At 34.9% G+C, this 27611-nt stretch overlaps 1 protein-coding gene and 1 long non-coding RNA gene across 9 annotated transcripts in view; one reads left to right on the forward strand and one right to left on the reverse strand.

Moving 5' to 3' along the window:
• Positions 1-27611, forward strand: part of SLC10A7 (solute carrier family 10 member 7) — a 263082-nt gene that overhangs the window by 148135 nt on the left and 87336 nt on the right. The window lies entirely within an intron of this gene.
• The window catches only part of LOC103884678, a 106857-nt gene continuing 99460 nt past the window's right edge, over positions 20215-27611 (reverse strand). For 2 of the 3 annotated variants that reach the window (XR_004182662.1, XR_004182660.1), the window contains one exon: positions 20215-20347. This is a non-coding gene — a long non-coding RNA (uncharacterized LOC103884678). Of the gene's footprint in view, positions 20348-25781; positions 25960-27611 lie in introns of all 3 variants that reach the window. The other variant, XR_001902918.3, reaches the window with a different exon arrangement.

Below are 27611 nucleotides of genomic sequence, written 5' to 3' on the forward strand. Positions count from 1 at the left end.
AAGCATATCTGTTGATACAAATGGAACGATAAAAGGACTGATTTCTATCCAAGGACTTTGAAGGAGAAATCAAGGAGAGAAAGATGGCCAAATGAGAATGTATAGCAAATTAACTTTTCTTCTGAAAGATGATTTTTTTATTACTTGTGTTCAGAAGAGAATGGTCAAGTTGTTCTATACCAAAAGGAATTTGTTACTCTGATTCTTGGATCAATCCTCTTGGGAGCATGCATTTTGTGACTGTAAATCTACAGTGGCAAAATTGTGTTAATTTGACTGACTAGAAATATTAACCATATTATATCAAATAACTGCCAGAAATAATTCTCTGTCATGCCCTGTGAATTTATTTTAATTGATTTTTTTCTTTCAGCTTCTGTGATTTGTGTTTATTCTGACACATATTTATTGAATGCATAAAGAAAATTGTTTTACAAATTATTTTTAGTGTTTTTATCTTGTTTAAATTGGTAGGTTAACTATTTTTCTTCAGAATTCCAACATTTTTTATTTTCAGATGTGATACTGCTGATTTAGCTTTGTGGGCCCACTAATGGCATTATTGTCCACATCAGCAGTCTGTGCAATTAAGTTGTATGCTTATAGTATCATTTGATATTTCACAAAGATGTGAAAATCAAAATTGAATATGATTGATTGCTATAAGATATATTAATATTAGGATTCCTGAGCTATGTCATGGAATAAAGCATTCGCTGTAATAACAAAGATAATGCCTCTAACATTACTCATTTTATGTTCTATCAGTAATCAGGTCTTAGGAGTAAGTGTCATTTGTCTGCTGGAGATCCCTCATGTTAAAGGAATCACAAGGTGAAAGTTCATTGAATCATCATTTATGATAGTAGGATCTACCAGTCAATATTACCAGTAAAGAAATATTCAAAGGGAGATAATCCATCTGTTTCATCAGGCTGTTTGCTTCTATTCGCCTTGACCTCTGATATTTAAAAATAAAGCTGTTTTATGTTTACATATAGTTGTCCAAAAAGACTAATGATAATAATGTTAACCAATAGTTCCTGAGTGCTTACTAAAGGCCAGATTCTGTAGAATGCAATTAATATGTACAAATTTATTTAATCCTCACAATAACACTAACTTCTGGAGAGGTTGTTATCCCCGTTTTACTGAGGAAGCTGAAGATCAGAGAGGTTAGATAATTTGTCTAGGGTCACACAGATGGTAAGTGGTAGAGCAAGATTTGAACCCAGGGTGTCTGGCCTGAGGGTCCATACTCCTTATACCTGCTGGAGGAATATATAAGAGATGTAGTCCCTGTCCTCAGTGGCTTGCTTTCTCATTTTGGTGATACTTATCATGAATAGGAAGTTATAATAGAAGACAGACAAATAAGTAACTGAGTAAGTGTGCCCGATAGGTGTTGCAGGTATTCAAGTGAAAAGGAAGATTAATATAGGCTAATTCTCAAAATAATTTGTCATTATTTACTTAAAACTGAGATGCCTAGGAAAAGCTTTAAAGCTCCTAAACAACAAATGTTAATACTGAAAGCACTTTCATAGACTACAGTGTCTTTGTTTTTACATGTGACTCTAGACATTGACTAGTAGGAGTTGTCTTTTACGAATTATCATTTTCTCCCAGGTTATTTTGCATATTTATACTTCTAGGGAAACTGTCCATTTGGAGAACTTTCACTTGTGACAGAAATTGAATATACCCTTGATAAAAAGATGTTACTCAAAGCCTATTTAATAACTAGTGGGTTTGTTCACGAAGGAAGGAAACGGCACAAGTTGTATTCTTTTATGGTTTTTAAGCCTCTCTTATTTAAAGTTTTAGGCTGGACAAAATGTTCCTTTGTTTTCTGCAGTTAATCAAATCAGTGCAGGGTTACTACCTATGTAAAAATAATAACTTGCTAATTTAATGTCAAAGCCAAGAATGAATTAGTTTCATGTGATTAGTTGTCAACAGCTGTGGAGATTTTTGGCAGTCCGGTTAAGTAAAGCAATGTACCATTGACAGAACATTTGTACTGTTAAGCTTTCAAACTCTTATTCAGCTGTCAACACATGGGCATTTTCTGCAGCCAGATACTCTCATGCTGTGTACTGCCTGCAGCTTGCCGGAAGCCCAACCTTGACTGAAAGGGATGATTTCTCTGCTCTTACCCTTGTTCTCATTTAGTGTTAAAACCTGCTTAAAGTCCTCTTTTTATTCTAAAAAGTACGCATGCATGTGTCATCTCTTAAACAATTCTGGTGTGGAGGTAAGGGGCTCCAAAGAAATGCTGGGCATCTGAATGCATAATTGATTAGAAAGGAGCCTGGCAGTGTTAATTCTGAGCTGCATTATAATGAATGCAGAAACAGAGCTTTCGGGATTGTTCCAAAACTTAAGTTTTCAGGACTGAGCAGGAGGGTCAGTGTCCTGAGGTGGAATTTAAAGGAGTGTTTTTGACTGTGATAATTTTAAAATTGCCTTTGTCACTTGCTATTGTTATTTGATTGAAGGCTCATTCGTTATCAGCTATTCATTGTTTTGTTATTGTTTTGTTTTTAATGTTTGTCTGCCTGAAGTCACTTTGTGAATATTTATTTATTAGACATGTTGGTAAGGTAGGGTTGGTAGAAGAGTATAAATAACTACTGAATAAACAGAAACACAAATGTTGGATAAAGCGATGAGTTCTTAAGTCAATACCCAACACATAGAACAATGAAGCAGAAACTTTAATTCTCGGGAGCTCTCACAATTTATATTTTAAATGATTCTTTTCAAGCAAGATTGTAGAAAAGACCTCTTAAATTTCACTACATGGAAAACATTACAGATAGTTTAAAAATAGAACTGGCATTCAGTGTCTCCATTGAAAAGGACTGCATAAACAATTGGGGTTTTGTGAACCTGTACTCTCTAATACATTTATAAGTAGCCACATGTGGCTAATTAAATTTAAATTTAAATTAATTAAACAATTAAATAAAATTTAGAATTTCATTCCTTAGTTGCACTAGCCACCTTTCAAGTGCTTAATAGCTACATGTGGCTAGTGGCTATTGTATGGAACACTGCATATAATAGAACATGTCATTACAGAAAGTTCTATTGGACAGCACTGCACTGGACAATAATAGGTAAAGCCTCAACAGAGATTTTTTTGTTTTGTTTTGTTGTTTTGGGCTCTGGGTTTTAGTTACAATTTTAGCATACTCTTTTATGAAAGAAGAGATTATCTGTGTTAGAAGAACTAATGTGAGAATTTTGGTATTCATCTTGATATCTTACTGTTATGCTATCTAACAGCTCACAGATCTACACATTATTCCAGTAACTTGTGAGCTGAAGAAATGCCTTGTAGATGAGCCAACTCATGATGAATGGTAAAAAAAAGTAAATAAATAAAATAAATTTTAAAAACTTGCTTATTGCTTGGGCAGAAGAAAAAAAAAAGTCTGAATTGGAATAGAGGTTTCTTTACCCCTAATGAATGTATAACCCAAGAACATTTTCAAAGCAGAAAACTCACAATAATTTTTGTTTGCGTGATAAAGGAAAAGGCAAGACCAAGAAAAGGATCTGTAAGGAGCTGCAGTGACTTAAAGTAAATATTTCCAAATGAAGGGAAAATAAATACTTTTTAAGTTCAATAAAGCTGTTTTATTATAAAAATAGTAAATATCTATTACATCAAATTTATAAAATATAGAAATTATAGACAAGATAAAATTTACTTAGAATTTCATCAGTGAGCAGCCATCACTTTTAACAACTTTATATATTTTCTAGTCTTTCAGAATTATAATAATGTCGATGACCAAGAAAACATTGGCAGCTAAATCTGGCTTAGTATGGCTGTGTACTCTACATGCATTTTATCATTTGATATTTACAGCAGCCCCAAGAAGTAGACATGACAGGTCTTCTACTCCTTTCCACATTCAAAAACTGAAAAAATCTGGAAGACTAGAGAAAAGCGGCAAGTGTTTGGGTCAGGGCAATATCTGACCTGAAATGACATAAGGCTGTTTTTATTATGTGTTTGTCTCATTAAGTATAAATACTAATAAGTCCTGCTACAGAATGTAAGGTGTTTTATTATGGGGTGCTTCTTTGTATCCCACTGGGATGGTTACATAATATATATACCCTTTAAAAAAATCTGAAAAATTTGAAACCCGTCTGGCCTCAGGATTTTTGGATAAGAGATGTAAAACTGTATTATCTGACTTTTACTGAAGAGCAGTAGTTCCCAACCTTTTTGGCACCGGTTGGACTGGTTTTGTAGAAGCTAATTTTTCCATGGGGTGAGGCTGGTGGGTAGGGAATGCGATGGGTTTTCAGATGAAACTGTTTTACCTCAGATCATCAGGCATTAGATTCTCATAAGGAGCACACAACATAGATCTCTCACATGTGCAGTTCACAAGAGGGTTCATGCTTCTATGAGAATGTAATGCTGCAGCTGATATAACAGGAGGCAGAGCTCAGGCAGTAATGCTCACTGGCCTACCACTCACCTCCTGCAGTGCGGCCACATTCCTAACAGGCCACAGACTGGTTGGTCCACTGCCCAGGGCTTGGGGACCCCTGCTGAAGAGGACAAAGGGCATTAAGTAACTTGTCCAAGTTCTCATGGCTAGTAGAAAATAGTCCAAGACTCAAATAGGCCTGTTTGTCTCCAGTATTTGAGTGCCTACTATATTGCTTCATTTAAGTAAAATTGCTAAATATTGAGGAACAGTAAATATATACCTATTTATCTTATAAAGCCTAAGCAGAACTTTCAAATATTAACTTGGTAACCATCTCTCCCTTTCTTTACCATTAAGTGTAGTAATATTGAAGCATTGTTTTTTAATAGTAAGACAGTTCTAACTAATTAAACCTCTAAGCCTGAATTTAATTATTTAATGCCAAAACTGCAGTTAACTGTGCTTTAAGTAGAGGTAAACTTTAATGTACAGTGCAGTCATAAAGTCAGCTACTATCAATCATGCTGTACTAAAATAATACTTTGATGCAGTATCTATGTGATTTTTACTGAATCTTAGAAAGTTAAGTATCCAGATAAAAATTAAAAATGCAAATCCAATATAGATACTTGACAAAAAGAAAGCAAATATTTGTGGTATTACTAATTATATTCAGTGTTTATATAAATAAAAGGTGGTGTTTTGCTTTGTGCCTTATATGAGTACAAAAGATATACTTAATATAAACAATAATTTTTGTAGAACTCTGTATTTTCTATGCTTACTGAGTCTTATGTGGTCATAATATATAACATAATAATCAGCAGTAGAATTTCAGATTTCTTTGATACTTTGATCAGTTCATGGACCTCATGATTTAAATCGCTCTTCAGGATTGGCAGTCTGCTTTTTGGGTGATCTATCTCATTAGATACTCTCTGATGAGAGTAGAATTAAAAAAGGAAATGAAAGGGGCTTCTGTGTATTGGTAAATTTTTTTTAATTTTTAACTTTTATAGATATGTAATAATTGTATATATTTATGGGGTACCTTTGATTTTTTTTTTACATGCATACAATGCGTAATGATCAAATCAGAGTAATTGGGATACCCATCATTCCAAGTATTTTTTGTTGCTTTGTGTTAGGAGCATCCCAGTTTTACTCTTTTAGTTATTTTGAAATATACAATAAATTATTTCTAGCTATAGTTGCTCTATTTGTGCTACTGAACTCTAGGTCTTGGAAGAAATAAGATAACTGTATTTTTGCACCTGTTAACCAATCCCTCTTTATTCCTTCCTCTTCACTGCTTTTCCTGCCTCTGGGAACCATCACTCTGCTATCTCCTTGAGTTCAATTTTTTATAGCCCCTACATGAGTGAGAGAACATGCAATATTTGTCTTTCTGCACCTGGCTTATTTCACTTATCATAATGTCCTCCGTTTCCATCCATACTGTGCAAATCCATTCTTCCTCCTCAATTTTTCGGAATAGTTTGAGTAGGATGGGTCTTAGTTCTTTTCATGTTTGGTAAAATTCAGCAGTGAAGTCATCAGGTCCTAGGCTTTTCTGTGATGGGAGACATTGTCTTACAGCTTCAATCTCATTACTTGTGTTTGGTCTATTCAGGTTTTTTATTTCTTCATGGTTTAACCTTTGTAGGTTGTATGTACCTAGGAATTAATCCATTTCTTCTAGATTTTCCAATTTATTGGCATAGAGTTGCTTGTAATATCTCTAATAATCCTTCAAATTTTTGTGGTATCAGTGGTAATATAACTTTTTGTCTCTAATTGTATTTATTTTGGTCTTCTCTTTTTTTCTTAGTCTAGCTAAAGGTTTTGTTAATTTTGTTTATCTTTTCAAAAGAACCAACTTTTTGTTTTGTTGATCTTTTGTACTTTTTAGTCTCTATTTTATTTATTTCTGCTTTTTTATTATTTCTTTTCCTCTATTAATTTTGTGTTTGGTGTGCTCTTGCCTTTTTAGTTCTTTAAGATACATTATTAAGTTACTTATTTGAAGCTTTTCTCCTTGTTTGATGTAGGTGTTTATTGCTATAAACTTCCCTCTTAGTGGTGCTTTTGTTGTATGTCACAGGTACTGGTATGTTTATGTTCTCATTTTCATTTATTTCAAGAAATTTTTCAATTTTCTTAATTTCTTCATTGACCCAATGATTGCTCATGAGCATATTGTTTACTTTCCATGTGTTTGTCTAGTTTCCAAGTTCCTCTTTTTATTCATTTCTAGTTTTATTCCACTGTGGTCAGAAAAGATAATTCATATGATTTCATTTTTAAAAATTATTTGAGATTTGTTTGTGACCTGCCACATGGTCTATTCTTTGAAATGTTCCATGTACTGAGGAGAAGAAGGTATGTTCTGCAGCTGTTGAATGAAATGTTCTGTAGATGTCCATTAGGTCCATTCGGTCTGTAGTGCAGATTGATATTTCTTTGTTGGTTTTCTGTCTGAATGATGTGTTCACTCCTGAAAGTAGGGTGTTGAAGTCCCCAGCTATTATTGTATTGGGATCTATCTCTCTCTTTAGCTCTAATAATATTTGCTTAATATATCTGGATGCTGCATTGAGTGCATATATATAGACAATTGCTATATTCTCTTGCTGAATTGACTCCTTTATCCTTATATAATGACCTTCTTTGTCTCTTTGTACCATTTTTATCTTGAAATCTATTTAACTGATAAAAGTATAGTTACTCCTGCTCTTTATTCATTTACATTTGCATAGAATATCTTTTTCCATCCTTTCATTTTCAGTCTACGTGTGTCTTTATAGGTGAATTGAGTTTTTTGTAGGCAGCATGTAGTTGGGTCTTGTTTTTAAAAATCTACTTAGCCACTCTGTCTTTTGATTGGAGAATTTGGTCCATTTACATTCAGTGTTATTATTTATAGGTAGAACTTACTGCCGCTTCTTTGTTATGTGTTTTCTGGTAGTTTCGTTGGTCCTATCTTTTTTTTTTTTTTACTTTCTTTCTGTTTTCTTTGGTGTATAAGTAATTTTTCTCTCACAGTATGTTTTAATTTCTTGCTTTTTATTTTTTGTGTATCTGTTATAGATTTTTGCTTTGTGTTTAGCATGAGGCTTGCAAATAATATAACCAATTATTTTAAAATGATGAAAACTTTAATCACAAAGAAAAGAAAAAAAAAGCAAGGAAAAAAATTAAAAATCTCATGCTTTAACTCCATTCATTTCACATTTTGACTTTTTGTTGTCCCTAGATCTTATTATATTATCTATTTCTTATCAAATTGTTGTAGTTATTATTTTTATGATATTTAATCTATTTTTAATAGATTTGTGTATTATTCTACTAAAGATATGAGAGGTTTACATTATTATTCTGTATTTGTCTGTGTGCTTACATTTACTACATTATTTGTTCTTCATGTCTGAAAGATAATTTTGCTGTATATAGTATTACAGGTTGAATTTTTTTTTCCTTCAGCATTTTGAATATGTCATCCCACTCCCTCCTGGCCTGTAAGGTTTTCATGGAGAAGTCTGCTGCCAGACATATCAGGGATCATTTATATGTTATCTGCCTCTTTTCTCTTGCTGCTGTTAGCATCCTTTCTTTTTCCTTGACCTTTGAGAGTTGGATTATTATATGTCTTGGAGTAGTCTTATTTAGGGTCAATCTGCTTGGTGTTCTTTGACCTTCTTCTACCTGGATATTAGTATATTTCTCTAGGATTGGAAAGTTCTTTATTATTCTTTCTTTGAATAAACATTCTACCCTGATTTCTTTCTCTACAGCCTCTTAAGGCCAATAACTCTTAGATTTGATTTGCCCTTTTGAGGCTATTTTCTTTGTCTTGTAGGCATACTTCATTCTTTTTTATTTTTCCTTTTCTGGCTGTGTATTTTTATATACCCTGTCATCAAGCTAACTAATTCTTGCTTCTGCTGGATCAATTCTGCTGTTGAGAGACTCTGATGTGTTTTTCAGTTTGTCAATCAAATTTTTCAGCTCCAGAATTTTTGCTTGATTTTTAAAAGAATGTCAATCTATTTGTTAAATTTCTCTAATAGAATTCTGAATTTCTTCTCAGGTGTTATGTTGAAGTTCATTAAGCTTCCTGAAGACAGCTGTTTTAAATTCCATGTCTGAGAGGTCACATATCTCCATCACTCCAAAATTGGTCACTGGTGCCTTATTTAGTCTGTTTGTTGATGTCATGTTTTGCTGGAAGTTTTTGATGCTTGTGGACATTTATCCATGTCTGAGCATTAAAGATTTAGATACTTATTCCATTCTTCACAGTATGGACTTGTTTGTACTCATCCTTCTTGAGAGGGCTTTCCAGGAAATCAAAGGAGTTTTGCAACCTGTGTCTGTGCTCACTGCAGCCATTTCAGCACTAGGGGGTGCCATAAGCCCAGCAATACTGCAACTCTTGCAGCCTTCTAGATAAATGGCCCTGGCGGACTTGGAGAAGATAAGGGAGAATTTCCTGGATTACCAGACAAGTCTGACACTCTCTACATGTTTTTACAACCTTCTTGATGATCTATTTAGAAGCTATATTATAAAAGAATATAATTTTTATTTGATGGTTTATTTTGCATTTTGATTATCTGTTATATTTATCATTGAACAATAAATCACAAAATATTTTGCCAATATTTTTAACTTTAAGTAATATTTGTTGAGTGCATACCACAAGTTTGGCATTATGTGAGTGCCACAGAACAATAAGAAGCAAAATAGATTGCCCTGCTTCCTCAGAGTTTTCATCTAGTGGAGAAGATAAGTATAAAAATATAATGTGATAAATGCTATGATAGGAGAAGATAGGGAACTATGGGAGTATATGTTAAAGACTTTAATCCACTCTAGGGACCTCAGGAGTGCTGATACCTGAAAGATAAGGAAAGGGGTTGTAGGGAGTAGAGAGAAGAAAATACATGTTCCTAGTAGAGGGAACAGCATGCACAGAGGCTCAGCCCAGAGAATAAGTTAATTGAACTTATAGGTGAGCCAGGGGGGTGACCTCATCAGATTTGTATAGTTGTTGACTCCTAAGCTCTGAAGACCAACTACCAGGCTTTGACTCCTACTTCACATCTTTCTTGCTAAATGAACTTGGGAAAGTACTCTTCCTCCTTAAGCTTCAGTGACTTCATTTAAAAAGAAAGAGAGACTGGGCTTGGTGGCTCATGCCTATAATCCCAGCACTTTGGGAGGCTGAGGAGAGAGGATTGCTTGAGCTAAGAAGTTTGCAACCAACCTGGGTAATGTAGCAGGACCTTGTCTCTACTAAGAAAAAAAAAAATTAGCCAGGTGTGGTGTTGCCTGCCTGTGTTTCCAGTTACTCAGAAGGCTGAGGCAGGAGGATATTTTGAGCCCAAGAGTTTGAAGTTGCAGTGAGCTATGATTGTACCACCGCACTCCAGCCTGGGCAACAGAACAAGACCCTGTCTCAGAGAGAAGGAGAAGAAGAAGGTGCCTTCTTCTCAGGGTATTTTTAATATTAAATGTGATCAAGCTTATAAAGAATCAAGCACAGAATAAGTGTTGCTGAAAAGCTAGCTATTATTAACTTAGAGGGTCCATTCTGACTGTATGTGGAAAGTGGATTGGAGCAGGGCTAGACTGGAGTTCGGAGACTAATTAGGAAGTTGGTACACTGATTCAGAGGAAAAACAACAGTGGCTTAGAGTAAGGTAGTGGCGGTGAGAATAAGGAGAAGCAAATGTATATTCAAAAGTTACTTAAGAGATAGAGAGTCTTTGGTAAGTTGATTAGATGTAGCAAGTGAGAGGGAAAGGAGTTAAGAATGATGCTTACGTTCCTAGTTTTGGGCTATTAGGTGGGTACAGAAGAACAGGTTAGAAATCCAAATCCAACCCGGTAATGTACAGTTGTGAAAATTCAGCTCTGTGGCTATGGATGAGTCATTACTAGGTAGTGACAGAGTGGGACTGAAAACACTTCTAACTTTCTGACCAGCATCTTTTCACCAAGATAGACAAACTCTAATAGCAAATACCGTGTCTAAGAAAATCAAATTATAATAGAAGTACATCATTGGGTGGATTATCATAGGCTATTCAATATATATTCAATAATGGAAATTCTTCTGATTATGTCATATCTATAATCAACTCAGCTATTAAATCAGGAGTGCCTCACATACTCACTTAGGAGGATTGTTCACATTTTTAAAAGGCATGATATACTTACTTCTCAAATTAGTCTTCATAGTCAAGTCAAATATAAGATTTATTAAATGAGCTAGACGCTATTGGGTTTCAGCAGAAAGCAATATTACTGTCACTCCTTAACACCCCTTTACACTTCCTCTGTGAATCCATTTCTTCTCCTTTTTTGATAAAATATTAGAATAAACTCATAGTTTTTCCAGTCACTTTCAGGTAATAAAAAATTCAGTACACTAGAAAAAAAATAGGTGAACATAAGGTGAACATGTTTTGTTTTAAGTCACAAAAACATAGCCATATATGAAGAGATTGATTAATTGAATTTCATTAAAATTAAAAACATCTGTTTATTGAAAGCCACCATTAAGAGAATAAAAGGCAAGTCACAGAATCCAAGAAGTTATTTAGAATACACACATCCTTTGTCAGATATCCAGCAAGTGCTTCTACCCAAACTATATAAATAACTCATACAAATCAATAAAAATAGGTGACACAATAAAAAGTAGGCAAAGATTTGAATAGGTATTTCATAATGAATAATATCCAAATCTCTAATAAGCATATAAAAAGGGGCTCAACACCATAAGTCACCAGTAAAATGCAAATTAAAGCCACAATAAGACTGCCACACATGTATCAAAATGACTAAATTTTTAAAAGATTGTCACTAATAAGTATTAAAGCAGATGTCTAGTAACTGGAATTCTAATACATTGCTGGTAGGAGTGAATGGTAAATGGTTCAAGTACTTTGGGAAATTGTTTGGCTGTATCTACTAATGTTAAACATATGCCTACCCTATCACTTAGGAGTTCTACTTTCAGGTGTTGTATCCAACAGAATGAATGCAAATGTTCATCAAAATACATCTTCAGGAATGTTTGTAGCAACCTTTATGTGTGTAAACCAAAATGAAAAAAAATTCAAATGTCCGTCATCAGGAGAAAGGATAAATAAATCATGGGATATTCATACATTACAACAAAATATGAATGGAAAAACTGAGCTACTGCTCCACACAAAAATATGATTAACTATCACAGATATATTAATAATACTAAGTAAAAGAAGGCAGGCATTAAGAGAGTTCTTATGCATGATTTCATGTATATGAAACTCAAATAAGAAAAATTAACCTGTGGGGACAAAAGTCCAGATAATGGTACCTTTGGCAGAGTGAATATTGACTTGGAGGGATTTTCCTGAAGTACTAGAAAATGTTTTATATTTGGATTTGGGTGATGGTTACCCAGGTATTTGTATGTATGTATAAGATATATATGTAAAATTTTATACTGTATTATACTTCAATAAACAAAAAAGCCTAGTCTAGTCTAATGCCAAAACTTCAGTTTCTCATCCAGCTAAAAGCTTTTCCTTTTTCTTTCCCTCCCACATCAACTCACAATCAATAATCTATAGTAGGGAAAGGAGAATTATAAGTTTCTTCCCTCATCCTTGGTCTACCTCCTCCCCATTCTTGTAGCACTATTTTGTCCCTTCTAAGATCAGATACATGGGGGAAAGAGGGATTAGAGAAGAATTGGAAAAGTGTCATGTGTCTCGAGTTGTAATCTATCTTTGATGTCTTCTGAGTGTGGCATATCTCCAAAAGCTCACTCTTTTTTTTTTTTTTTTTTTGTGGGGATGCTTCTGTGGGTTTTTCGGTGATCATGCTTCATTAGGAGCATCCTAATACAATATTAGGCATGAACAATGATCCCTCTAAGAACTCTAGTCACAGGTCTTGGCTCCTAGTGACCTCTCTAGTGGGAGTTCTGGTCAGGATGACTCAAGTCCTTTTCTCTTTTTTGGGTTACTTGACCCATAGGAAAACTGCCACATCTTTGCCTGGCCAAGGGAGAACTTGCAGCTCTTCTCAACCCTTCCAGCCTCTCAGCTTCAGGACTCTCCTGGAGGGAATCATGCCTCACTTCCTGGTGCTCTTTCCTTTTTCCCCAAATTCCAGGGGACGCATTCTTCAAGTGATTCTCTGAAGCTCCCCTCTCTTACCTTGGGTAGAAACAACCTTGGAGAGGGAATTGAATTTCCATAGTTTAATGATAGCTCTCATCAAATAAGTTGCTTTTACCAATCTTACTTCTACCTTTCATGTTTTACTTGAAAGTAGATAGTGGACTTATGGTAGAGTATGGTTATTGTTTTAAGGTAGATGATGAGTGCTTCCTGCCTAGAAAGAGAAGTAATCATTTTATTTGCTTTGCCTTTTTTTGCCAGTTACTTGAGGCATTCCTGAATGTAAAGAAGCTTTCTGTAGTATTAAATGCTGCACAGTTGTTTTTGTTCCTTAAGTATTCCACTCAAAAATATTTTAGCTAGTAAATGAAGATTGGGAAATATAGGTTTTATCATGCACATATATACATATACATTCCCATGTGCAAAAATTATTGGAACTTCCTGGTAACTCTGTAAGTCTCTTGTTTCCACTTAAAAATAAGGAATAAATATTACCTGCTTTATATTACTGCCATGGGAATAAAATAGAAATGAATTATGCACATACAGAAATATACACATGCAAATATACACATGCACATACAAACATATGATACTGTACTACTCAGAACGAAGTAAATGCTTAATAAGTGTTAGTTTCTTTTTTCTTCATGGGTGATGTACCTCTCATCCTCTTTCATTAAGCAAAGCAGCTTTCTTTACTTATAGGCTTTGGGTAGAGCAGAGAGGACTAGGGCTATAGGATTCATTATAAAGATGTGTTGTTTCCTTGAAAGTTTATTCTTTGGAAACTTTCAGTAAAGGTATACAGTATTTGAAATTAAGCCAGGTATAGTATTATAAATTAAGCATAGGACTAGAGTTAGTAAGACCTGGATTAAAACCCCAGCTCCACAACTTCTAGCCATTTGTTGATTCAAAAGTTGATTGAAGGCTTATTTTGTGCCAAGCACTGTTGTAGACATTGAGAATGCAGGGAGAAAAAGACAAAAAAAAAAAAAAAATCCCGTGTGGAGCTTATTTGGGGGATACAGGTAAGAGAACACTTGCATAAATAGACAATAAGCAAATAACTATAATGTTAAGTGGTGTGAACAAAAACAAAGCAAGATAACACCAATAGGAAGTAGAGGAGAGAAGACGGGGAGTGTGTGTGTGCGTGTGTGTGTGTGTGTGTGTGTCTGTCTGTTGTAGATAGGACAGTTGTGGAAGCCTTATAAGAGACTTGAATAAGTGAGGGAGGAAGATCTAGGGGAAGAAGGTAAAAGAGTAGAATGCAGTATTCCAGAATCAAATGAACTAAGTGTTTCAGGAAGGTAACTGTCAAATGCAATTGAGTGACAAAGTTACACGAGGATCTCTCAGTAGTCATATGACCCTTGGACAAGTTATTTCCCTTTTTGAGCAATAGTTAATAATATATTAGATTAAGGAGTAAGTGAGATAATTTATGTAAAACACCTTCCACTTAGTAAACAGGAAACTGAAATTTTTCTTCACATTTTGCATGTAATAAATGTAAACTTATAAATTCATAGTAAAAGATTTTTAAATGATCTCAACTCAGTTTCTCCCTGAATTTACAAAATATTTAAGTAAGTATGCATGAGAGCCAAAATATGAATATCAATAAATTAAATAATAATAGTCGTCAAATTGTAGCTTTGTCTTTTTAACAGACTGTGTGTGTATATATATATATGTACATATATATATATATACACACACCCTTTTTTTAAATTTCAACTTTTTAGATTTGTGAGGGTACATGTACAGGACTGTTACTAGGGTATGTGAAATAATGCTGAGGTTTGGGATATGAATGATCTCATTACCCAGATAGTGAGCATAGTACCCAATAGTTTTTCAACACTTGCCTCCCTTCCTTCGTCCCTGCTGTTAGTCCCCAGTGTCTATTGTTGCCATTTTTATGTCCATGAGAACCCAATGTCTAGCTTGCACTTGTAAGTGAGAATATGCAGTATTTTGTTTTCTGTTCTTGCATGAATTTGCTTAGGATAATGGCCTCCAGCTGCATCCACATTGCTGCAAAAAACATGATTTTGTTCTTTTTATGGCTGCATAGTATTCTATAGTATATAAGTACCACATTTTCTTTATCTAATCCACTGTTGATGAACACCTAGATTGATTGCATGTCTTGTACTGTTGTGAATAGTGCTGCAGTGAATATGCTTGTACATGTGTCTTCTTGGTAGAACAATTTATTTATTTTTTGGATGTATACCCAGTAATGGGATTGCTGAGTTGAATGGTAGTTCTGCTTTAAGTTCTCTGAGGAGTCTCCAAACTGCTTTCCACAGTGGCTGAACTAATGTACATTCCCACCAACAGAATACAAGTGTTCCCTTTTCTCTGCAGCTTTACCATCAACTGTTGTTTTTTTACTTTAGTAATAGCCAATCTGACTGGTGTGAAATAGTGTCTCATTGTGGTTTTGATTTGCATTTCTTTGATAATTGCTGATGTTGAGCATTTTTTTTTCCATATATTTGTTGACTGCTTGTATGTCTTCTTTTGAGAAGTGTCTGTTTAATGGCCTATAGTAGTAACAAGTAGTTAATTTGGTGGGTTCTGGGTCTAATTGTAATGTGTTTAAATATGCTGGAAATTTTTACATTAAAACCAGCAAAAATCATTTGAATAAGAGCTGAGAAAATATATTTCAGCATTCATTGGGGTCTATTTTGCTAAATTACACTTTCAGTGAATGATCAGCAAATTATGCCCATTTTAAATCTAAGAAATATGGGAATTGATTTGGTTCTCATCTGTTTCAGGCATTTCCTAATGTCTCAGCATTGATTTTTAAATACACTTTCAATTTTATAGAATTTGGCTGACTAATATGGCATGTGATCTAACCTGTATAGTAATGACAAAGTGCGACTGTTATACACTCTTTAAAGTAATAGAAAATTATTATATCTTTGACTATCTCACAATATTTACATGTCAAGTAAATTATTTTATAAAAATCAAGCATTAAAGATTCTACCCAGAAAGTGTTGAACAATGAAGATATACATTCAAGAATGTGTGGTTCAGGAAAATTTACATAAATTTAAATGATATGTTTTTATGTACTGTAGTTTTCTCCAGAAGAAATCTGTATGCTTTTTGAAAACATGACTCTTAGATGTTTAAAAGCTTGTCAAATACCCTACAGGAAAAGAAATAAAGTCATTTTACTTAAAGTAAATCATTTTTTCAAATTTTCTTACGCACATTTATGTAGGTACTGAGAGAGAACAGGAGTTCTTTTACACGTTTTAAATACACAACACACCAGCTGCTACCCCAGCTATCCACTAGAGAAAGGGAGAATAACTAAATTCTGCAGCAATGTGTAAAACTAAATTTATTGAAATCCCAGTGAAAGCTTTTGCTGTGTTTGGTATAATAGGGAAAATTCCATAAGATATCTTAGATTGCATTTTCTTCATGTTAATCTTTATAGTCCTTGTGCTCCCCGGTCAGTTTGTAAACATGCTTCATTCATTTAGAATGAAAACTCTCACCTCAGAAGCCAGCCAGGTTTGGTAATTACAGAACATTTTATTTCAAGTAACGTGACTACTCCTTGTTGTAAACACTGGATCCATTGAATTTGGTTCAGAGAGGTTAGAGCTTGGTGACCCCCATTAGTTATTTTTCCTCAAATATATAAGAAATGAATTTGTATTCTAAAGTGTGTGGTTTTGATGCGCTAATGTCAGCCTTTCTTGCATCTATATCCAAGGCTTTCTCCTAGTTGTATTTCTGGTTTCAAGTGCTTTTTTAAAATTTATTTTTCATTTATTATAAGAAGCCAATGTATGTATTGATGATTACTCATATTTTCTTTCATTTTCTTCCTCTTTTCACCTATCCTGTGTTTTCTAAAAGTAGATACAATCAAGTGTTTTTGTTCCTCTTAAGAAATCCCTGACAGGCCCATGACACTGGCTACTGCTGTAGCTGTAGCTGTACATTTCTATACATAATTGATGACTTGGGGCTAAGCAGACAACACCAGTACACAAACAAAATAGATTACCATACGGTGAGGGTTTTTAGGTCTTTGAATTTTCCATTTTTGCATAGAAATAACTCCTTGCTAAGTAAGAAAAATTTCAGAAGGAATAAGTTCACTATAATAATACATATTCTTCAGAGAACAAAGCATTTGCCAGCCACAGAAGATTTGGACAGTCTTAAGGTTCTAACTTTACAATCCTGTCCTCCACTCCAGCTGTGTCTCAACTTAGCAGCACTGGTAATGTTCGGTTTTGCTGACATTTTGGTTACAAGTAAAATTTAAACGAGGAAAGTTAAATTCCCTAAGAGCACTTTTTGAGGTATTTCATAATCTTATTGCCCTTTCTGTTTCTTTGATTTCCTGGAAGATGAGAAGTCTGGTAGATATAACTGGTTATCTTTGCATGAAGCTTTTGTGAGAGATTGGTGCCACGGGAATGGTGTTTATTATGTCCCATTCACTATGCCCTGCCTTTCTTTTTTTTTTTTTTTTTGAGACGGAGTCTCGCTCTGTCGCCCAGGCTGGAGTGCAGTGGCGCGATCTCGGCTCACTGCAAGCTCCGCCTCCTGGGTTCACGCCATTCTCCTGCCTCAGCCTCCCGAGTAGCTGGGACTACAGGCGCCCGCCACCTCGCCCGGCTAATTTTTTTTAGTAGAGACGGGGTTTCACTGTGTTAGCCAGGATGGTCTCGATCTCCTGACCTCGTGATCCACCCGTCTCGGCCTCCCAAAGTGCTGGGATTACAGGCTTGAGCCACCGCGCCCGGCCAACCTTTCTTTTCCTCTAAGCACCACGAACATACTTCCTTGTCTACAGGCCTTTCACACATGCTGTTCTGACCCCCACCGTTCCCTAAACCATTTTTAGGTGCCTTCCACCTCAACCCTTCTCTGGGCCATTCTTACTGATAATTTGGGTCTTAGTTTAGGTGTGACAACTTTTGAAACCCCTCGCTCAGTTGGGTGAGGTAAGCAGACTTTCCTTAACCCCATTATCTGGCCTTTACATTTTTAGTTTGCTGCCACTAGACCATAAGATCTTTTAGGAGACCAGGCCACCTTTATCTTTGTTTCCTCCTCCTCTTGGGTATGCCTGTCATAGAGTAGGTATCCAAAAATTATTTGTTGAATGAAATCACAGAGATCCTAATAATATAAAATTGACTTGAAACATAAAAATAATGATATGGCTTGCTAGGTTTTAGATGATAAATTGTTAGAATTTATAGGTTTCCTGGATCTTTATTTTGTTTTTCATATCGTGATATATTCTTAAGCATGCTGTGATAATAGAAAAAATAGATTACAATTATGTTACACATTTAAATACTCATGAAACTATTTTGTCATTTCAAATGACCAATTTAATAGAAACAAAATTAGTTGAAAAATAAATATAGCTGAAAAATTTTAATTGAAATTAAACCCAGTTGGAAAGGGAGACATGTATCTATGTAATTCTGAAAGTTTAGGCTCATAGCTTTATTTTGATTCACTTTCTTTCTTTTTTTTTTTTTTTTGAGACGGAGTCTTTGCTCTGTCACCCAGGCTAGAGCGCAGTGGCGCGATCTCGGCTCACTGCAAGCTCCGCCTCCTGGGTTCACGCCATTCTCCTGCCTCAGGGCTACAGGCGCCCGCTACCACGCCCGGCTAATTTTTTGTATTTTTAGTAGAGACGGGGTTTCACCGTGTTAGCCAGGATGGTTTCGATCTCCTGACCTTGTGATCCGCCCGTCTCAGCCTCCCAAAGTGCTGGGATTATAGGCGTGAGCCACCGCGCCCGGCCACTTTCTTTTTCAAAGATAGAATTTCTCAGAAGATCAAAAGGTTTTCTGAATCCTAACATGTACTGTCTGGTTCTAGATATCCAGAAGAGGACATTGTTTTTATCATTGTTTCTTGCACTGCCCTCATACCTTCAGAAAATACATTACACATTTTGCACATATATGTATTTTTCTCTTATAACCAATGAAACATAAAAAGCTACCAAAGCTTTCACATGAAATTGCTGTTTGTTGTTTTTTGTTGTTGTTGTTTTCTTAGCACTACTTAATTTCAGAGCATATTCCACAGTTCCCCAATAGAGTTGGTCATCAGTTTGTACATTAGCTTCCTAGTTTGTAAATCAGTCATTGATTTCTATGACGAATAATTTTGAATTCCAACTTTATAAATGGAGATTAGGCCCATAAATGCTTTTTCATCCATAAGACAACTGAACTACAGTGTAGAGTTGTGGGTGCTAAAATCAAACTGTTAGAGTCCAAATCCTGACCTCAAAAATTGCAGCTTACCTTGAGCAAATTAGCTAACTTCTGTGTCCATTGGTTTCTTCATCTGTAAATGGGGATGATAATTGTGCTTATCTATTGGCTTCTTTTCAAAATTATATCACACTCGCAAAGTGCAAGAACAATGTCTAGGAGGAATGCTTAATAAATAATACCTATTATTCATTTATTTCTTCATTCAAAAATATTAAATGGGCCCCTATTATGTCCCTAGCATTTCACTAGGTATGGGAAATACAAGATAGAGTAAAACTAAGCTTGGTCCCTCTCCTCCTAAAGCTTACAGCCTAGTGGAGGAAACACAGGCATTAATGAAATAATCACACAAATAAATGTAAAATTAAAACTGTGATGCATGCCATAAAGGACATCCATAGTGCCATAAGAGTGCATATTTAGGGGAATCTATAATGGCAGAAAGACTTCCTTGATGACTGAAGGAAGCTGATGTCTGCAGGTTGAAAGTGAATATAGCCCAGTCAAGGAATAGACTAAGGGCCCTGTGACTGGCATATAGAGAGCCAGGTGGAGAAAGGAGAAAGATGGAGATGTAGGCAGGAGCAGGTAATACAGAATGTTATAGACCACAGTTATAATATTGGTCTTTAAAGACCAGTGGGAAACTAATGAAGGATTGCATTTCAGTGTGGAAACTGTGTTGTAATCTCCCAGAGTACAAGAGGTAAGAGAAGGTAGAGAAGAATGACCCCTTCCTAGATGTAGCATTGGTCTCAGGCTAAATTTAGAAATCAGAGCATTTGCCATTGCACTCTTGACTCCCTCTCTGTTCCTTCTACCTGGGTTTTTCCACCTGGGCCTGTGGTTCCCATGCCACTGTTTATCCCTCTGCATCAAGCTAGTCTTGCCCGTAAAAGTACCTCTTGCTTCAAAATGCTTGACCTTTCTTGCTTCTAAGCAAATTTCATTCAGATAGAAGTTTCAGATTCATCCCAGTATTTAGAGGAAAGCATATTGACTAAGATGTGAGTAGCTTACTTCCAGAACAGTGTTCTCCAACTTTTCAAACTCCCTTACAGTCTTAAAATTTGCTGAGGACCAGAGAGAACTGTTGTTTATTTGGGTGATATCTATCTATTGACCACATTTGAAATTAAAGCTGGAAAATTATTAATTCATTTAAAAATAATAACTTCATATGTAAATTTGCACATTTTTGTGAAGTATCACTATATTTTCCCAAACAAAAAGAAAAACTAGTGGGAAGAGTACTATTGTTTTGCATTTTGCAAATCTCTTTAATGCCTGGCTTAACATAAGACTGTTGGTGTCTCATATCTGCTTCTGTATCAGATCTCTTTTGATATCACATGTCATGTAGCCTCTGGAAAACTCCACTGTATAACTGCAAGAGAATGAGAGTAAAAAGGCAAATAATGTGTTAGTATTATAATGAAAGTAGTTTTTATCTCACCATGCCCTCCAAAACGTCTTAGGAACCCGTAAGTCCCCAGGCCACACCATGAAAACTACTACTTCAGAAGAAAACATGCAATTTTAAAACAGATGCTCATTAAGCCAAAAAGACTGGCATCCAAAATGGCATTTCAGGTAGTCTACAAGTGAAATGAAAAGAATTCAGGCAGTGTGGCTCTAATCTAGTTCTGCTTTTCACCGCTTCTTCCATATATCTGTTTGAACCCATTAAACCCTGTAAAAATTTCAAATGATTTTTAGTGTTGGTAGAGATTCCTGTGAGTGTTTAGACAATATTGAAAATTCTTGAAACATGATATTTTTGCATTGGTTACTGGTGTAAGGCATAGTCTCCATTCAAAGTAAATGTGATTTCTGCATAGCTTCCTGCTAGCATCAGGTCACTTCATTTTTTGTGACAAAGCCCCACTTAGATACTGAAGCTTAACTGTGTTTATCTTTCAAGAACTGATTTGTGAGGTGAAGCTAAAGTAACGAGAGATTGTTAATCTCTGTGGTCTCTTCCAGTTCAGAAATGACATGATTTTATCTTATTTTCTTATGTAGCACACAAACGCTTTCTGAGGGCAGCTAAAAACATTTGGAATGATGCATCATTTAAAAATGAGTTTTGCTTCTCTCATTGACAGACTTGAAGAACAACATTCCTTTAGGTGATTTTTGTTGAATTTGTTAAAAATTTGTTTAATTTGTTGAATTTGTTTAAAAAAATTCCTTTGGATGAGTTTTGTTGAATTTGTTAAAAATTCATTTTCATTCTTACTTTGTACCTATAATATTAAGTTCCACCGTCACTACTAGTGGGAATAAATTCTATCCTTTTTTCATTGATGTTAAACATGTATTTCTATCAATTCAATATTAAGTACTTTATCATTTTATTTCACAATCATGAAAGTGCCTGCAGGGAAGAGGAAGACCATGCCCACAAAAAAAGACTGCTAAATCTGTGCTTCTCTTTAAACCAGCAGCTCATCATGGACGGGTAATGCTCTTGACCACTACGGTTTCTCTCCCACACCACTAATATTTTCTGTTTTCTCTAAGGGAGGACATACATAAGTGATTAAACATTGTAGAAGGACAACTGAAAAGCATTTACACTCCTTCATTTGAACTGAAATTCGTAGGTTATCTTTGAGATGTGTCACTCATAGATAAATGGTTAGGAACATGTTGGACTTAGAGGTCACAGATGAGTGGCCCACAGACCACATGCAGACCACAGATGTGCTTTTTTTGGCTTGTGTAGTGTGTGTGTGCGCGCGCGCACGTTTATTTTCATCTGAATTTGAATGCATATACTCTGGGTTTCCTAAGTTGCCCTTACTTCCTATTATTTTACTTGTAGCCCAATCTGTACATTTGCCTTGCCAGTCTGGTGGCTGTCAGTATTTGAATTAGTAGCTCTGCAGCAAGCAGTCATGTCTGGGGAAAATAGAAAAACAAAACTCAAGAAGATCTTATACTGTGATATAAGAAATCACCTAATAGAAAATTGTTTGACAAGGAGGTATAATTGCTCATCTTTTAAATTCGTAGTTATATGAAAAAAATAGCTTTAAAGGTAAATGAAAATAATAGTGGATTGACAAGCATGCCTCAAAAATGACATTTTTTATATAAAGATTTTTTTAATAGCTTAACACAGGAGTTAGGGTATGAGATTTTGAAAGGGGGTTGTATCTTCCTCAAAGAGGTCATCTATCACAACTTTGTTTTTTCATTATATTACTCTTCTTATTTATGTGCACTGTTTTATCTATAAAAGATATTTAATGTGTATTTAAATATATAGAATCAACCATACAACTAATTTGTCAAATGCATACCTTTGCAGTGTTAGTTTATCTGGAAGGTTCCACAGCACCACCTAGTGCCCTGTATTTTATTTTGCATAATATTTTTATAAATTTTAAAATTCTTATCACATTTTAATATCAAATATTGCCCTGAAACAAATATGTGGTTTAAGCAGTATTATAAATAGAATGCTATAAAGTAATTCTTGCATGCTTAATTGAAAATTTTAAGTGAAACTCTAAAAAATGATGATTGTGTAATAGTACTATTATTAAAACTTACTGGTAAAAAAATTCACTAGTATTTCTAATTCACATTTAAAGACACTCTTAGAAGATTGTTACATTGTGTATGATCTAATAGAGCTGTTGGTAGGGTTTTTGTCCAAAGCAGATACTTATTTCTTCTTTTTCTTCTTGTATTTGCTGTTCTCTAATAAATTAAAAATAATTATTTTTAGGCTTCCTCTTGAAGGTCATGATTTCTAAGTCTTTATACTTTTAACACTATAACAGCTCTTATAAATTTCAGATAAAACTGCATAACCACTTTTTAAACTAGAATTGTGAGATATTTAGAGATAGATAAAATACTTCTAAATTAAAAAATAAAATGAGTCAAATGAAAGAATGAGGTGTGCTTATATATTCTTTTATGGAAAGAGCTCCAGGAAATATAGGGAATTGGGAAAAGATAAAGCTATGTGCAGAATACTGTATATAGTATGATTGTCTTAAGAAAACTGTATAAATTTGAATAAGTTAAGACGGCTAGGCTAGATGGATGAGTAGGTGGGTAGAGGAAATGGTGGGTACTGTTGTTTTTTTTTTTTTCTGTAAGGAATTACAAGAAACTGCTAATGTTTCTGAGTTGAGAGAGTGCTAGAAATTTTCAATTTTTATTTTGTACTTTTCTATACAACTAAAAATTTTCTAATGAGATTCATTTATAACATTGTTTAAGGCCAACAAGGGTTATTTGTGTTTTAAGATTATGAACCATTTCATTTTTCCTTATAATATTTTCTATATTAAAAACAAAGCCAAATTTTTAAATAAAAAACTAGTTTTATAAGGTAAGCATCCATCTTATAGATTTGTCTTTTTAGAAGGCTTTGCCATACATTACTTTTTAATAGAACCTGTAAGCCCCAAGAAGGCAGAGAACTTTGTCAGATTTGTCACACTGTAGCCTTGACTTTTGGTATTGTATCTGGCACACAATATGTGCTCAGTAAATGAGTGTTGAATGAATGAATGAATGAATGAGGACATTTTATATTGTGTCCAACCACTATATAGAATACGATATAATGAGATGTATTATAGTGAAATTTTATCCTATTTGTGTATAAGCATACATGTGCATGGTTACATTCTTATGTCTGATGTCATTAAAACACTAACACTGGGCCAGGTGCGGTGGCTCATGCCTGTAATCCCAGCACTTTGGGAGGCCGAGGTGGGTGGATCACAAGGTCAGGAGATCGAGACCACCCTGGCTAACACGGTGAAACCCTGTCTCTACTAAAAATACAAAAAATTAGCCGAGTGTGGTGGCAGGCGCCTGTAGTCCCAGCTGCTGGGGAGGTTGAGGCAGGAGAATGGTGTGAACCTGGGAGGCGGAGCTTGCAGTGAGCCGAGATCATGCCACTGCACTCCAGCCTGGGCGACACAGCGAGACTCCGTCTCAAAAAAAATAAAATATAAAACACTAACACTAATTCGAATTAGTTCAAAATATAGAATATCAAAAACTCTAAATTATACTTTCAAATGTTTGTGTGTGGCCATTTTGGGGATGGGGGGTTGGTTTTGCCTATTTTTAATAAAATATTTTATGCAACGTATTAGCTATATTTGGAACTCAGTTATATTGAAATTCAATCAAAATGGTTACTAAAGAACAATACTCTGATCATTTCCCTCTTATATTTAAGTTCCTGATAATTCTATCACAGTGACCTAATGGTTGCTACTTTTAAAGTTCCTGCAGTTTATACTTATATTAATCATAAAATGCTAATTACTCATTACAGATATTCAATTCCTAACTACTTATTTAAATTCCATGACATTTTATAAGCTACCTGTTAGTGAAAATCCATTCATAAGCATAAACTATATTGTTTTATTTTAAACGTGCAGTGATTCTTACAACTGTGCTGTGCATAGATTTTTTTTAAACTGTCAAAGTGTGTAGAAGTTGCCCTCTACTGGGGAACTAGAAAAATTATGTTAACATAGATTTTCAGTTTCCTTAAAGACTCTTCAGTAAATCCATTGATGTGATTTACCAGATGATTGCTTCTTGTTCTCTGGCACTTCTAAATTCTGAAGATATTGAAATGATTAGTAGAGGATATTTAAAAATAAATGTCTGACATTAATATATGTACATCCATTTCTAATTGAAAGTGTTGGCTATTTCTTATTAAAAAATTCCTTAGTAACAACACCCAATAGCTAAGGTCTAGAAGTAATTTTATTGGGATGAGTCTCTAGCGAAAACAGTAAGGTATATAACTAAGTATATAACTAAGTATATATATAAGTAAGTATGTAACTATGTAACTAAAAATGAGTCAGTACTGTTTTTAATAATTCACCATAGAAGTGTTCAGGGGAAAAGTCTAAAAGTCTGATCACTATATATATTTATTTATATATATATATAAATATATATATACACACACACACATATACATATACATACACATATACAATTTTCTTTGGCTAGAGCCTTTGCATTTTCCTGGGTCATAAGGTGAAATTTGATTATGGTGAAGTGATTTGCTTGTTCTATTAGTTGTTGAACTTTTTATACCAAGAAAAGTCCACTGACCAGTTCTTATAAACTGATAAGACAGCGTTCTTCCTTTTGCTATTACTGCCTTTCCTTCTGCCCTTGAGAGTTCCATCAGGCTTTGGAGAGCACTGCCCTAGAGAGGTTCGGAGTCTAGGATACATCTCTAGGTTGTTAAGACCCCAATCACATGGTATATGTTTTTCTTCTCCTACCCCCTGATATTTAATAAAAATAAACATATTATTAAGGAGAAACTTGTTTAAAATTGGTGTCAGTGGTGAGAGGTAGATAGGGAAAGAAGCAACTACTGATATTTAATAAAAATAAACATGTTATCACACACCAGGACCTGTCGGGGTGGGGGACAAGGGGAGGGAGAGCATTAGGACAAATATCTAATGCATGAGGGGCTTAAAACCTAGGTGACGGGTTGATAGGTGCAGCAAACCACCATGACACGTGTATACCTATGTAACAAACCTGCATGTCGCGCACATGTATCCTGGAACTTAAAGTAAAATTTTAAAAAAAACAAAAACAAACAAAAAGACAAATGAAACTACAAAAATACTGGAAAACATCTCAGTAGAAGTGAGGATATGAGAAGAAATGCCTTATCTGGTAGATTAGGCTTGAAGAAAAAATAATAAACAAACATGTTATTAAGGAGAAACCTGTTTAAAATTGGTTTCAATGCTGGGAGGTAAATGGGGAAAGAAGCAACTACGTACCCATATCCTACTGCCTCTTTGTGTTGGGGGTAGCAGGAGGATTTGTGGACCAATGATGCTTGTGTGAGGTGCAAATCTTTCTTAGGACCATTGGTTAATCCACCTCCTTCTCCTGACTGAAGCCTTTCTGAGTCACAAAGTCCAGGGCCAGTTTTCTAAGCTGTAGGAATGGCTCTAGCTAAGGAATATTATAAAAACCAGAGTGAATCAGATCATTGATATATGAAACAAGGCAAGTGGAGTGCAGCTGTCTCCATTCATTTTGTCCATCTTATACTCAGTATTGATCGTCACAGCTAGATCTAACAGCAGTGTGTGCCATCATTTAGACACATCCAAAAGGAATAGATGAGCTGTGCCAAACCCATTCATTTCACATGTGTAGACATGGTCTGGGTTTTTTGTTTGTTTATGTTAAAGTTCTTTTATAAATCTGAATAGTGATTTTGATTAAACCATTATTCTAAGTGTCTTATTTAAAAGAGAATCAATTTTTCATTATTTTAGAAGTTTATTTTAACATCCAGGAACCTACATGAGAAGCCCCTTCCCCAAATCTCTCGCAAGTCACTTTCCATTGCCTCCTTTCTCTGTCCTCATTGAGCTTCATACTGTCCCCCTCCTCCATCTTCCACGTCTCTGCCTTGCTTTTTCAAAAATGTTCTCAAATAGCCTTGTTGGTAATTCATGGGCCTTTTAGGGTAAGGGTGAAAGTGCCTATTTCAAGATTTAATCTCTTTTAAAAACCTTCCTCTAATCTGTTCTAATTTTATCATCTATGTGTTTTTGTTTTGTTTTGCTTTATATGTATGGTGAATAATATAGTGCTGAGTAACTGTTTTCAGATCTTCCATATGCGAGCTTTGTTCCACTCAAGTGGTTTGTAGGAGGCAGTGTGGTATCAGAAATAAAGAACTGGGCAGGGAATTTGAGACACTAAAGTGCTACTCCTTGTGTTTCCACTAACTCTGCACCCAAGAGTGAGAGACATTGCCTCCTTGGGCCTCAACTTTGCAGTTTGTAAAGTGAGGTAACACATATTCCTAGTGTCTCTTTCAGCTAGAATTCTTTGATTTCTCTAAATTCTTAAAGAACTCTTATCCAGTATATCAACACAATGGTAAAGATCTTGGATTCTGGAACCAGACTGCATGACTTGCTTCCCATTCTGGCATTTACTGCTTGGGAATTCTGAACAATTCCTTGTCTATGCACCTCAATTTTCTCCTCTGTAAAATGAGAATTATAGTGTCACCTTTCTCATAGGTTTGTTGTGAGGACCAAATGAGTGAGTAAATATGAAGAGCATAGAACAGTTGCTGACATATACACAGTAGACATTCAATAAATGTCAACTAGTCTCATTATTATTACAAACACAAGGGTTTTAAAGCATTTCAGAAAGTGTGTGTGTTTCTTATCAAATGGATATGCTGCTCCCTGAGAGAAACATTTGTGGACACACATTCATCTATTCATTTGTTCTTTCATTCAGCAAAAAAAATTATTGCATGCCTAATATTTGCCAGGCACTGTCGCGTTACAGACATCAATGTGCAGAATGGCAGATACACATTAAATCTTTTAAACCAATGGGAAAAAACATCCAGTTTCACTCTAGTGACCTAAGAGAGTTACTTAGTGCCTTATTTTCATGTATTCCAACACCATTGGCAAGTTATGTATGTAATCGTTGACCCTAATTTTAATTAATATTATATATTTTACATTAATTTTCTACAATCTGTTTCCTAAATACCTTTTTCTTTTAAATTTTCTACTTCCTCCTTTGCACGTTTTTTTTCTTTTTAACAACTCAGACCATCTCCT

This window comes from Papio anubis, chromosome 3, assembly GCF_008728515.1.
Source record: "Papio anubis isolate 15944 chromosome 3, Panubis1.0, whole genome shotgun sequence".
Taxonomy (NCBI): Eukaryota; Metazoa; Chordata; class Mammalia; order Primates; family Cercopithecidae; genus Papio; species Papio anubis.